Genomic DNA, 13,616 nt, shown 5'->3' with positions numbered 1-13,616 from the left:
CCAGCTGGACCGTGCGGGCAGAACCGGTGTAAACACGGAAGAGCGTGGAGACGATGAAAGCCGGTGACCACCACTCCAGCGCTGTGTAGGCTCCAGGACCTCCGTTGTGGCCCAAGCAGACGGCAGCGTGGACGTGCTGTCACACACATTGAGGAGAGGAATCCGGTGCAGACACCTTGCGCGTCCTCCATGGCCAAGAATGGCAGAGCCCAGGCGTGTTACTCAGCAAATACTCAGGTGAGTCGGGGTCGATGATAAAGGGAGGGGGAAATGCTTGTTTGTACCTGCCCCCTGTGAAGAACAGGCCCTCCATAGACTCTCTGATACTAAACAGAGAGTCCCGATCATAGATCCGCAAGGCTGAGACACATCCATTAGAAATACGGGCTGATATGATCACATATGTTGTAAATATGACCATTAGCAAACTATACAGCAGGAGACGAGCCGTGGCACTGCCAGTCACAGGCGCAGGCGCCAACATAAACAGTGTTCTGGAGAACTTATTTTCCTCTGAGAACAGCTTGCTCATTCACTTATGAGAAAAATTAGTTTGTATAATCCCCTCACTAATATTGTAAATATTAAAATTCTGAGTTTTACTTTCTTCTCTAAAACTACTCAATGCCCCTTTTGATGGAGAGCTCCTCATCCCTGATCAGTGTACTTTATGATAGACCCAAAACACACCCATGACTTATTAGTAGTCTAAATAGAAAACCTTTGTGCCATGTGAAACTGACCAAAGCGAGTTGGACCAGTGTGGACGCACCACAGACTGTAGAGCACGCACTACAGATCGTTCAGATAAGGCTCAGGGACTTAAACTGTTCAGCTGTTACAGATGAGGTGTGTTGTATTAATTCAAAACAAGTTGTTGGAATTTTGAAATTTTTTGTCAATATTCAATAATCTATGGTAAACAGTTTAAACAAATATTTTAATTGTTGTCAAGTGTGATGCCAGGGGCCGAGGGGAAGTGATGAAAGCTGGAGTAGAACCATCAAGAATTAAAAAAACTACTTTCACCCCTGATGATGATTCAGTTAAAACAATCTGATCGAGTTGAGATGAAAGTGAAACCAAACTTGGAGCAAAAGAGTCGTGTGACCATGAAGTTTAAAGGTTTCAAATGTGATCTTACCTGGTGATGAAACGTGACAGAAAAGAAGCAACAACAATAACGTTCTCATCTTGATTTGATGAAGACGAGTGAGTGAAGGACCGAGCTGGATCAGATGTTCACTGTTGTTTGTCCTTGCAGAGTCCTGACTGGAGATAGGCGGGTCATTTAGTCTAATACCATGTGAACTAAAAAAGGAACCACAGAGCAGATCACCTTCCTTAGCCAGCTAACTGCCTCACTTCCTTATTGACATAACCTTGCTTTCAAAACAGCAAAACTGTTCAACTGAAGGTTTAAAGGATTCACTGACAGAAGAGCCAGGTAAGAGTGCAGGTGAGTGGCTGGCAGGAACTGAGGCTTCATGAGTTACTTGAGGTTGAACTCGGTTTATAAGGTCAAAATAGAAAATTTGACCAAAACAAATGTAAAGTTGCAATATAAAGAAACATCCCCCTTTAGATTTTTGAGGTTTTGCAGAAACATACTTACCTAACACTGATTCTTTAATTATGTTTAAATTAATGAGCTCATGCAGGCCCCGTTGTCTCACAACATAAACTGTACAGTGATATCAGTGTTCTGGCAGTCAGATAAACTGGCTTTAGGACATCAGTGCGGAAGAACAGACTGTAAAGTGTGTGTGCTCACATCAATCCTGGACTGAAGAAAACATATTTTACTATTTACAATATTAATGAGAAAAAACTCAGGAGTATTTATTTTTTTCCCAAAACTGAATAAACAAGCTGTTCTAAGAGGGAAACAAGGTTCCAGAACACTGTTTGAAGTTAGAAAAGTGGCAGGGTCCGCCACATGTAAACACAGTAAAACAGTATAAACTGTGTCATCCTTTAAGGTCAGCTTGTTTATTTAGTTTATCATGAAGACTTTGTTCATTTAGTTTGTTTAGGCATAAAAAAGTCACATTTTTTAAAATTGTTTTGCTTGTTTATTTCTTAAATCTGTGATAACTTTTTTGAAATCACAAGTATGTCAAACCTGCTTTATAATAAAAAAATATTCTTCTATATTTGGTCACAGAAATATATAATTAGAATATAATATTTGATAATATAATATAATATAATTTAGATTTTTGATTAACTACAAAAAGGTGAGAGCAATGTTACTGTTTTTTTTCTGTTGAATTTCTGTAAATACTGAATGCATGTAAATCAGAAAATCTACTTCCTTGTTACGACTGAACTAGGACTTTAACTCAAATGCACAACTCAGGAGACAAAGTGAACAAATAAAAAAATCTTTATTTAGAAAAGTACAACAGAAAATCACTTACAAGGAGGGGAAAAACACTGCAACAGCTAATAGACAAAAAAACACATAAATATCAGTGGTAAGAAAAAAATACATTCATGACAATTTAGTCTTTAAACAGTATTTAAACCTAAAATGTACAAATGAACGATAACAAGTGATGTCATATATGTTAAGAAGCAACATTTTAAAAACAGACAGCAGGTGAACAATGTCTCCACACATCAGATGTTACTGTTAAGTACTGAACTTTCCTTTCAGCTTGACAGTTTCAGGGATTACATTCACCCTCATGTAGCAGCAACATGTCATCAGTGATTGTGTCCCTTCTTCTTTATAGCTCCACAGTTTGGAGCACACTGATTTAATCTCACTGATATAAGAGAAAACTCTTTTCTCACTTCATCTTCATCTGACATTCATTCTTTTCAGTGTTTACAAAAAATCAGCAGAGAGGTAAAAATATATTCTGTAAATTCCTGAAGTTATTCTGGAAATGTAAATTGTAAACGTATTTATTTTTAAACATGTTGTGAAGTAAACATGGTGCTGGTAGGTGTGGCTTGTCTACACAGACATACACAAAAATAGCTCCACAACTATCAGGTGAATTTACATGATCTTGGTCTCAGTGGATAGTTAAGATCTCAGAGAATGTGTCCCCATGTACATTTGTATCACCACCTATAACTTATTCTACATCAGACAGTAGATAACACCATATTTATTTTATCAGGCTCCACAATACAAGTGTCACAGCCCTGTTTGTAATACTGTATATAATACCACTAAACAGCCGTTAGATGGCAGCAAAGACATGTATGAAATAGAGGCTGAGAGTTTCACAGCTGCCCGACCCAAAGCTCTGGTATTTGATGACCTGGGAATGAGACTCAACAATCAACTATGTTCCTCCAGAATCACGTGCTGCATGTTTGAAGTGGGAAGAGCTCTAATGGGGGAAAAACATGTGATTATATGTATTTTCTTTTTACTCTTTGGTTGATTTCGTCGTTGTTGAATGTACATGTTTTTTTTTTTTTTTGCTCCCAACTCACTACAGTGAATAAACACGTTTCATCATGTATTTCACTTTGAGTCTCTCAGTTTTCTGCGTCATCATTTGTTTCACTTTCTTTCTAAACAGATCCTCTGATCACCTCTCAGGCAAAGAATAACAGAACTGTTCTGACGTGCTGAAGCTTCTGAGTGCAACACCACTATTATAAACACAGATCTCAGGTCTGTAACAGTCTGTCAGATGTAATGTGGATGCTAACTACAAACAAAAGTCATCACACCAGAACTATGTTGTGTGTTGAAAACTTGCATGTTAAAGTAAACGTGTATACAACGCTGTGATCTGACACTCTCACTGAAGTTACATCGTGCAGAAACGAGTGACAGAGACACATTCATCTGTTACAAGACACTGTACCATCAACATGATTCTGGAGCTGTTCTTTTAAGGTGAACAAGTTCAGTTCAAACAACTTCAGTGTTCATGCTAAGCTAAGCTAACTTTGTCTGGGAGCTAACTCTGCTCAGAATTAACATTGATATCAGTCTTCTCATGTAAATCCTCTGTGAGAATACTGAATGTTCAAATAATATGATTAATGCAACTACAGTCACAAAGGAGCATGTGGATGAAGAAAAAGAGACAAACTTTTTAACTTTGAGGATTTTATTGAATAAACAAACATCAGCACAGAAAGAAAGAACAATACATTTGACTTTGACATTCATTCATGTTCATCCCTGTAAAGGATTTCAGTATATTTAGATAAACATCCTCCACTCTGCTCACCCAGGAGGAACAGTCACCCTGAGGTCATGCTCGGGGTCAAAGGCTTCTGTGTGTGCAGAGCTTCCTTTTCCTCTTCCTACACCAGATCTTGTTGGTAGTGGAACAAACGGTTGTATTAAGCAGCTGGTCAGATCAGGTGCTGCCTCCCAAACAGGCCACATTCTGTTCCTCCAACATCCAACCTTCACTATATCTCAGAAGAGAGACGCACTGGCTCAAACTCCATATTCTCCCAACAATAACAACATGACTCAGGTAAGCACATTTCCACAGAGTATTCTGTGGCAGGTTAAGTAATCACAAGAAACAGGCATGTTTGTTTCTGCAGAACTGGCACAGAACAACGTGGTTACCACATGTACTGTTGAACCTGTTCTCCTCCATCGAGCTTCATTAAATACTTCAGTGTAAGCAATCATGTCTCCTGAATCTCCTTCCTCACCTGGTTAATCAGATGAACAGAAGTTTATCAACAATCAATACACAATAAAATGTGCCAACAGTTGGTTTCACAGTATTCATGTTGAATGATGTTTGGACCATCATTGAACTGCAGTGGGTATCAGACTGGTCCACTACAAATGTACTGAGCCCTCTGACAGGAGACACTATTCTCTAACCCTGACCTCAACATCTTTAAGCTGCCTTTAAATCCTTCACTCAGCCAAACAAACAACAAACAGCAGAAACTCTGCAGTATGACCTGGCCTGATATCTACACTGGAACTGCTCAGTTGAAACTACTTTGCCGGGCCGAACTGTTTTCATTGGCAACTTCACATTAATGCCCGCTGAGCGGTCCAACCACCATCATTCAGTGCGTTTACATGCACAGCTTAGTCAGATTACAGCCATAGTTCGACTATACTGCTCAACCAGACAACTGCAATTGTCCGAGTATACATGCCAGTGAGAAAATCAGATTATTGGGCCAAAGCGTGTCATGCCCTGGTACGCTAGGTGGCGCTGTACCCATTTCAACTAGTGGTAACAGGGCCACCTCCGGCTGACCTCATTACGTCACCAGCTGCCTCGGCATTCAAGAAAGATGGCGTACGAAGAGCGAGACGGAGCTACATCTTTGTACACTTCGTATATGGTGTACATGATAATTACACAAACTAGGTGCACAATGGCGCTCTTGCTTGCAGTGATTTCGGAGGAAAGATGCCGCCGCCGCTGTCCGTCTGATTTGACATCATGATCTCTTTCTTCAGTTAGCTCGCTAACCAGAAAGCCCCAGACACACACCAACACTCAGATAGATAGATAGATAGATAGATAGATAGATAGATGGACCACTGTCAAACTAGCATGTTAGCATTGGTTTATTTGGGCTGCTTCTTTTTTGCCATTCTTGCTCACTTCCTTATAGCTTTAGCAGTGGGTAGACAAACATGTAGTCCAGACCTATTCAACTGGTGGCCCGTTGGCCAGATGAGGCCATTTAACAACCTTTTTCCAGCCATTTGATCATTTTGTTTGGAGGCCGATTAATCAGTTTTTTTTCATCCGATATTCACAAAAATACTTCATTTCAAAGTGCTTCTAAAAGAGAAGTTGAAGAGGCCCAAAGTAGCTGGTCTGATCATTTAATACCAGTCGAGTGAAACGGTTGGATGGTCATCTCTTTTTAGCTAAAATGATTCAAAAACAACTCCCGAAGAACAAATTATTTGTAACAGAAAGAACACAGAACAGGTCAGTACTTCCATTTTCCGTTAAAAGTCCCAAAAGGTGTTGAGGTGTAGCGCTTTGCTAACTCTTTCTTACTTAATGATAATTAGAGATGCATCATCTTGAATCACCTCAGCTGAACATCATTAGGGGAAGAAAACAACAATCAGTAAAGCAACCAATCAAGAGACAGAACATAGAACAGTCCCACCTTTACAATCAGTCCGTTTTTTATAATGTCACTTATGATCCAAGAATCAATTTTTTACTCTTTTACTGTCCTTTAGTTCATGAAAGCTAAATAAAGTGTCACCAGGAGAGTCACTGAGTGTGTTTGTCATTCAGGTCTCTGGATTCAGCTGCTCAGAGAGCTCTGTGCTGTTGTCAGGAGCTGCAGGTCAGAAACAAACATCCTGGATTGAACTTTTATAAACAATAAATACAGGAAACCGTGTTGAAAAGGTTCATCTGCACAATAATGTGAAACATGTTTTAATCTAAAACATGAAGTGTGAGTCAGATCAGCTGAAATAGAACCAAAGTAAGTTTTACTTACAAGATGGAGGGCTGATGGCTGAAATCAGAACAAGACAAATAATTTCAGTCACAGTTGTAAATGCCAGATTATCTTTACTCACTTTATTATTCTCTTCTACTCACTCAGACTGAGTATCTGTTTATACTCAGTCTGTTTAGTGCTGACTGTATTTACTTTCTCTGATGCTTGTTTTCATTCTGCAACCTGAATAAAAGAAAAACACAAATTAAAATAGTGAAATCTTTCCTTTTTCTCTCTCACCTTTCATCTTTTTGTAAACGATGAATCCAGCAGCACCGATGAATATGAGAGCAAGAACAACCACTGCAGCAGTGATGAGGACGGTCATGTTACTGGGCTTCACTGTTGAATACAATAAATTAAGACTGGTGCAGATGAAGCAGGTTAGAACAAATTAAAACACTGAATTAGATTATTATTACTGTTTCAAGATGTTCTCACCCTTCCCTTCGTTGGTCCTGATCCGATCTTTCTCCAGTTTGGTGATGATGTCCTCCTTCACACCAGAGAGCTGAAACACACAGTTGTACCTCGTCCAGTCTTCAGGTGTGACTGATGAAAGGTTCAGGTCAACACTCATCTGGAAGGTTCCATCGTGGTTGGGGAGGATCTCTCCGTGGTCCACCTCCTCATGAAGCTCCTCTCCATCTTTCCTCCAGACGAGTGAGGCTCTGTGAGGGTAGAAACCTGTAGCGAGGCAGCTGACTGGAGAGGAGGGAGTCTTCTGGAGGAGAGACACTGAGGGAAGCTCTGGACAGAGATCAACAAAAATATTTCTAGTTTGAAACACTGAGACATTAAACTTACTTAACTCCTGCTGAGTGTACTAGTGTGCTATCACAGTCTGAGCATCGATGGAAAGAAATTTCAGAACAGCCAAAATGTCAGTGTCTACTGATTGGTTAGGACAACATCGAATCTTACAGCTACAGAATATAAACAGAGACAACAATGTAATGTCAGACTGACTGGAGTGAAAACACAACAGCAGTTCAGTCTGAGCAGACTGTATGAACATGATTGTGTCCATTAAACTACATCAGGTCAGGTGATTCTACCTGTTCTCAGCAGAGAGCTCCTCCCATAGTCCAAATACAACTTCAGCCACTTAGGGAAAATCACTGTGAGGTCATTCTGATTATACTTCATTTTAGCTTTGTCAGCATCCCATTTCAGTTTGGTGAGGACAGCCTGTTGTTTTGGAGCGATCCATGTCTCTGTCTTCAGGTCCAATGATATGAAGTCTTCTCCATCATAACCAAACTGATTAAATCCAAGAATCTCTCCGGTCTCATCATCCCACTCACAGCCACTTATCCTCTGTAAAATGTGAACACCTGAGACAGAGACAGAGGAAGAAACACCTCAGCTCATCACTTTAAGGTTTAACATGCCAACAATAAACAGTTGCAGCATCACTGGTTTGAGTCCAAACTATTACAGTGGGGACTAACACAAAAACAGTTTTCTCTAGTTTTGTACTATAATAGTTATATTCTGTGTATTAAAAAATGTCAAGTCGAGCGTCAGTTCTGTGAGGCTTTGACTGGAGAAGAGATTCACCTACCTGTGTGCAGGAAGGAGTTTAGTAAGAGGAGGACATATATGCTGGGTGTGTCCTGTATGTGTCTCTGTGTGAGACCAAGCTGCCTCATGTTAGTTTGTTTGAACTTATTCTGCCAATTTGTTCCTGATACACTGTTGTTGTTCTTTCCTTTAAGTTAAGTGTACATGTATCCAGATGACGTATTGTTTATCCTTTAAGTGATGTTTAAATCAGGGCTGTCAAAGTTAACTTAATAATAACACGTTAAAGGTCCCATATTATAATGTTTTTCATCAATTTCACACAGCTGTCAGAGGTCCAACAACTCTGTATTCGATATGTATTGCCCCAAACACATCCGTGGTCCTGAACTCCAGCTGTCTAAAAGTCGCTCTGCTGAGCTCTATTCAGAGCACTCTGTTTCTGTGCCTGCACCTTTAAATGCTAATGAGCTGCGTCTGTCAACGCCTACTTGGGGAGCCTTGCCTGCTACATCACTCTCAGGGAGAGGAAGCCCCTTATGCTAACGGTAGCATGCGCTAATGTTTACGGTGGATGTAACACTATGGCTCGCGGAGATTTTTTCGTTCAACCGAACCAGTTTGACCCAGTATTGGACCCACAAGGAGAGGCTCCGGAAGTAGCACAGACTTTGCGACTGCAGCAGGACGTTTCAGAATGGTTATTTTGGCTGAATAATGTTAGTTTGTTTGTATGTGTTTTTACAGTTACTACAGTGTAGCTAATGGCTAACACTCAGCGAAAGCTGTGTTTGTCTCCAACACAGTCTCCAAACTATTGGACACTGTTCGCATCGTCTCTGTCTCCAGTCTGCACACGTTTCCAGACTTTTTACTGTGACAACCAAGCTCCGTCGTAATATTATTAACATCAAACTCGCTTCAAACACCATTGCATAGCGGACCGAAGTGTAGCTAACTAGTTAGCCAGTTTCCAGCTGACTTCACCATACTCGTCGGCAACTGTAAATACTATCAAACCGCGGCAACACTTTTCGGTGGCTCGGTTGCAGTTGCTGGGTCCGGTATGGTTGGGACTGATCCTTTTATGAGGATCAGTGTCGAGGCAAAGCCAGCTTTGTGCTGACCCTCGTTACTGAAGCAGTCCGATGTGACGGGTTAGCACACACATACAAGCTAACACGAACCGCAGACGGCACGTTGTCGTTAAAAATGAAACGCAACCACGGTCTCTTCTGTTGTTCTGTAGCTTGGACAGAATATAGGCACCTATGTTGATCATTACAACCAACAAGAGAGCAATTTGCGTGTCTAGCTCTGAGCGACAACGTTTTGAAACACTGCTGTCTCTCCGCTGGACACACCGGAACTTCACCTCGGGGATGAACGCCCCCCTCTCGGATATCTCCTATCATCGCGCAGTGGAGGCCGGCCTATGATAATGACTCCTTTCGTTACATAACGAAAGGAGCAGAATCTGAACAGCCTGTAGGAGCGCTGTTTAACCAGTGGGTAGGCTGCAGAGAACCATGCAGGAATCACTTGTTTTCCTCCTCATTCTTGGAGTTGGCAGGCTCAGGGAAGACCAGCATATATATCTAGAGAGCAGAGAAAATGTGTTTTTTATGATATGGGACCTTTAATAACGCAACATCCTCTTAACGCTGTTAATTTTTTTAGAGCGCGATTAACACTCGGTATTTTTAAAACAAAGAAACGCGCATTGTTTGATTTACGGCTGTCGGTGGCACCTGTAGTCTTGATCCAAGGGTGGCAGAAGAATAAGAAAGGGAATCAGAAGAAGAAGAAGCAGGGTTGGCGTTCGGGAAAAAACACAGGTGTGAATGACAAGCGAAAGTGAAAGGAAATGGAGAGAAAGGACTTGATGAACGGAAAATTAACTTTCAAAACACTGCCAGATGGTTCGGGCTCGATAGGACAAAAGGTATCTGCACGTACTGTCGACATGAAATGAGTTACCACTGAAGTACGTCGAGTCTCAATATCATTTGCAAGCCAAACACACGGCAGATGCAGAGAGCCTACGATTGTTCGATTCCTACTTTCTCTCCTGTGTTAAGTTTAACCCTGTAAATATGGCTCATGGAGTATATCTAGATTCACAATCATGTGTATTGTTGTTCTGCATTTACTTTTTGTTTTGAATAACAGAATCACAGTGAAGGATTACCGAAGACTCATCCTTCATGGGTTCATTAATATTGTAAGCTACCTTTGTTCTCATGCACTTTTTCTGTTACTCAGTTTTGGCATGTATGCAAATATACTGATTTATATTTGCTGTTGTACAGAAATCATCCATCCTGTCATCCATCCATCTCATCAAGCATTCCCAACTCAATAAATCAGATGTTCTGTGGTCAAGACATCACCTGAAGCAGTATTAGTCAATAAAGTATTCAGACTTTTTTACTGTGCATGATGGAAACTTGCTTTCAGCCCAGGGAGGCTGATAAAATCAATTCCAATATTTCTAATACAAATCCTACTAACTTATTTTTATAATCATAAATAATAGTTCATGAAGTAAAAGGTGAAATATAACACAGTACATACTGTACCTCCACTTTGGTTGAAGCGCTGTTTCAAACTATTGATTGTGGCTTTGAACAAAGTTGGCACCCACTCAAAACATGCTCTTTTGTAATACTTCAACTGGTGAGGATCATTCCAATACTTTATTCACCCAGTCCTGTTTAGATCAATTATCTTTTTGCTGCCGTCACAGTAGCCCACCAGATTATCATCAACCACTGCAGCTGCAAACGTACTCTGGGAAGTCTGGGAGTCCAGAAGATACAGTTGTGATAAACTTCAGGGAGTGTTTCACTGCAGGACAGAAGAGATTTATACATTCAGTATAAATAAACACATAATCATCATCACACTCATCATAAATATGATGTCATGGTAACACTTTAGGTTAAGGCCTGCCATCTACAGCATGAATCATCTTATGTAACTCATCTATTACCTATTCTATAATTACAGGGTTCCAGTACGGCCCACCAACTACTGAGAAGCATTTTGATGTTTGGACAGACTTTAAAGAGAAGTTACACTCAAAGTACTTTAACTATCAGGTCCCCTTCTAAATATGAACATGAGCATCCTTTATGGCTGTAATATATTAATATCATACTGTTACTATGATAAGAGACTATATGTCATTTTAGATTGTGGATATTGTTATATCATAATATAAGTGTTGTCTTTTCCTGGTTTTAAAGGCGACATTACTTGATGCCATTTTCTAAACTTACCAGACTGTTGCACTTGTTCTGATACTTCCATTTGTTTATATCCACATTACTGATGATTACTGATCAGGAATCTCATTGTGTTTATTTGTATTTGTGTGCAATATTGATACCAATTTATTTAGTTAAATATAGTGTGATACTTAATTTGTTATCCAGTTCTAGCATTAATGTGTTTTGAGGAAATTTTTAAAATATCATGATATATATTTGTATGTAGTAAAACAGCTTACAAATACTGTGGCATTATTTTAAGGTGATATCACCCAGCACTACCATCCTTGAGAGACACACAGAGGTCACAAACCAGAGACCACCGCCAACATGTGTTGGTGAAGTGAAGTGAGTCTACTGTTAGAAGACACACACTGAGTCTGAAAGTTATAAAATGAACTGTGGTTTGTCTCTAATAAAGCAATAAAGTTAATCATCTTCTATAACTGCCTCATCATAAAGAAGCGTTTTTTCTTCTTGTACTCGATAAAACAACAAAGAACTCTGTGTAACAACAACATCAGTCAACATCTACTTGAACCACCTAACAGGCTGGAAACAGTGGATGCCTGTGTACTGTGTGGCAGCTATGTTGCTCCTGCCTGCCCGTCTGTTTACATGGAGTTTGACTTTCTAGATAATTCTAGAAACATATGAGGACGTAATTTGTTTTTAACCCGCTGAAAGAGTGAGGAAGCTGGAGGGGGAAAAGAGGAAGCGACAGAGACAAAGTGAAAGTAAAAAAAAGAGAGTGTCTTCCTGTCTTTGGACATATTCTATACAGATATTAAAAACGGTAGTAAAATGTTGGTATGATGTCTGAAGTCCTCTGTCTCCTATGTTTCACCCCACGCTTACAACATACAGCCTCCAGTAACACAGCACAGTAATTCAGGCTTCAGGACTACAGTATGTTCCTGACATAGACTTTGACTGTGCTTGTTCCAAAATTAAACACAAATCAAAGTTAATTTAGGAACTATAGAAGGAAACATCCTAATTCATTTCATATTACCTGAGCCCTGAGCTGGACAGACTGGTTGATCTGAAATATAAATACAGGCAGCCTCCATCTTCAGGTCACTAGTTTACTGCTGACTGTTCTGGTGTTTCATGAACTGCTTTCAGGAAGTAATTCAAGGAACGTTATCTTACCTGAAACTGCAAAGTGGCTCGAGAGAAGCAAGAAAATGAAAATCTTCATGTTTTGATGAGAAGTAAGTTTCATCCACGTAACAGCTGAGTTGAGTCAGTTGAGTCTTCACGGTGTGAATAAAGGGAGGAGGTGTTTTCTGTTTGGATAACAGCCTCCTTCCTTCCATCACTGTGTCTTTAGCTCCCTCCAGTGGGGATGAGAGGTTTAGACAGGAGTAAAAGTTCTTCAACAGGTTTTCCTGTGGTCTTTGGTCTTTGTTAAACTCAAAATAAACTGAAGTTCTTGTACTCAAAGTATTTTCAGATATAGAGGTGTAGATAGATATAGATAGAGGTGTTTAACATTATTTGACTGCAATTCAACTTCATGAAGGATAACTTAACACATTTAATGTACATGTGTGTCTGAACTTTGTCTTTATTACGCCATCCTTCAGTTGTAGCATGAGATCAGCTGAATTCACTGAGTGAGCTCAGAATGGAAATTGGTATTTCTTTAAAATGCAAAAGAAATAAAGGTTTATTTTATCTTCTTTTATATTACCTGACATTTTGTTACCTGTGTGCATTCAAAATCTGCCTCACTCCACAGTGAACAGTCCCATGTTTCACTTTATGCTGACAGAGTTTCATAACATCAAACAGCTGAACAGTGAAACAGAGAAGCATCAGTGCCGGTTTGGACTGGCCCGGCCTTGTCTTTGACAGGTACAGGATCAAAACACAATGTATATCTGTTTCAGTGGCTGTGGAGGACTTTAACACTGGACCAGTGTCAAACTGTGTAAACTGTTTTTCACTGTGAAGTCCAGACAAACTTTACATTGGATATATCAACTTATATTCTAACACAGATGGACTTCACTTTGATAACTCTCCTGAACATATTTTAACACAGCTCTTGTCTTAAAAGCATCACACACCTACAGCAACTCACTGCCTTTTTTTGAATTGATATTATATTCTTTACTTTTGGAAAGTATTGTGTTTAGAGAGCGTTTCATAAAGAGGAGCGGTCTCAGAGAGTCTAAACACACCTGAGATGATTATCTTTTTAAAAAATGTGTTCAAAATGGTTCTCTCTCTTTTGGTACAATATCTATTGTAACTCTCTCACTCAACTCTGATTTATGATTTTCATGAATACCTCTATTATGTATCAGACTGCATGGGAGCCAATTGGTGAGAGCTACTAAAATGTATAATTTGGGA

At 39.8% G+C, this 13,616-nt stretch overlaps 1 pseudogene; it reads right to left on the bottom strand.

Moving 5' to 3' along the window:
• Positions 1–6,688: 6,688 nt before the first annotated feature.
• Positions 6,689–13,083, bottom strand: LOC115578594 (major histocompatibility complex class I-related gene protein-like; annotated as a pseudogene).
• Between the last annotated feature and the right edge of the window lie 533 nt (positions 13,084–13,616).

The sequence above is a fragment of the Sparus aurata genome, chromosome 3 (genome assembly GCF_900880675.1).
Source record: "Sparus aurata chromosome 3, fSpaAur1.1, whole genome shotgun sequence".
NCBI lineage: Eukaryota > Metazoa > Chordata > Actinopteri > Spariformes > Sparidae > Sparus > Sparus aurata.
The sequence above is the reverse complement of the archived record's forward strand: the minus strand, read 5'-3'. Positions and strand labels throughout refer to the sequence as shown.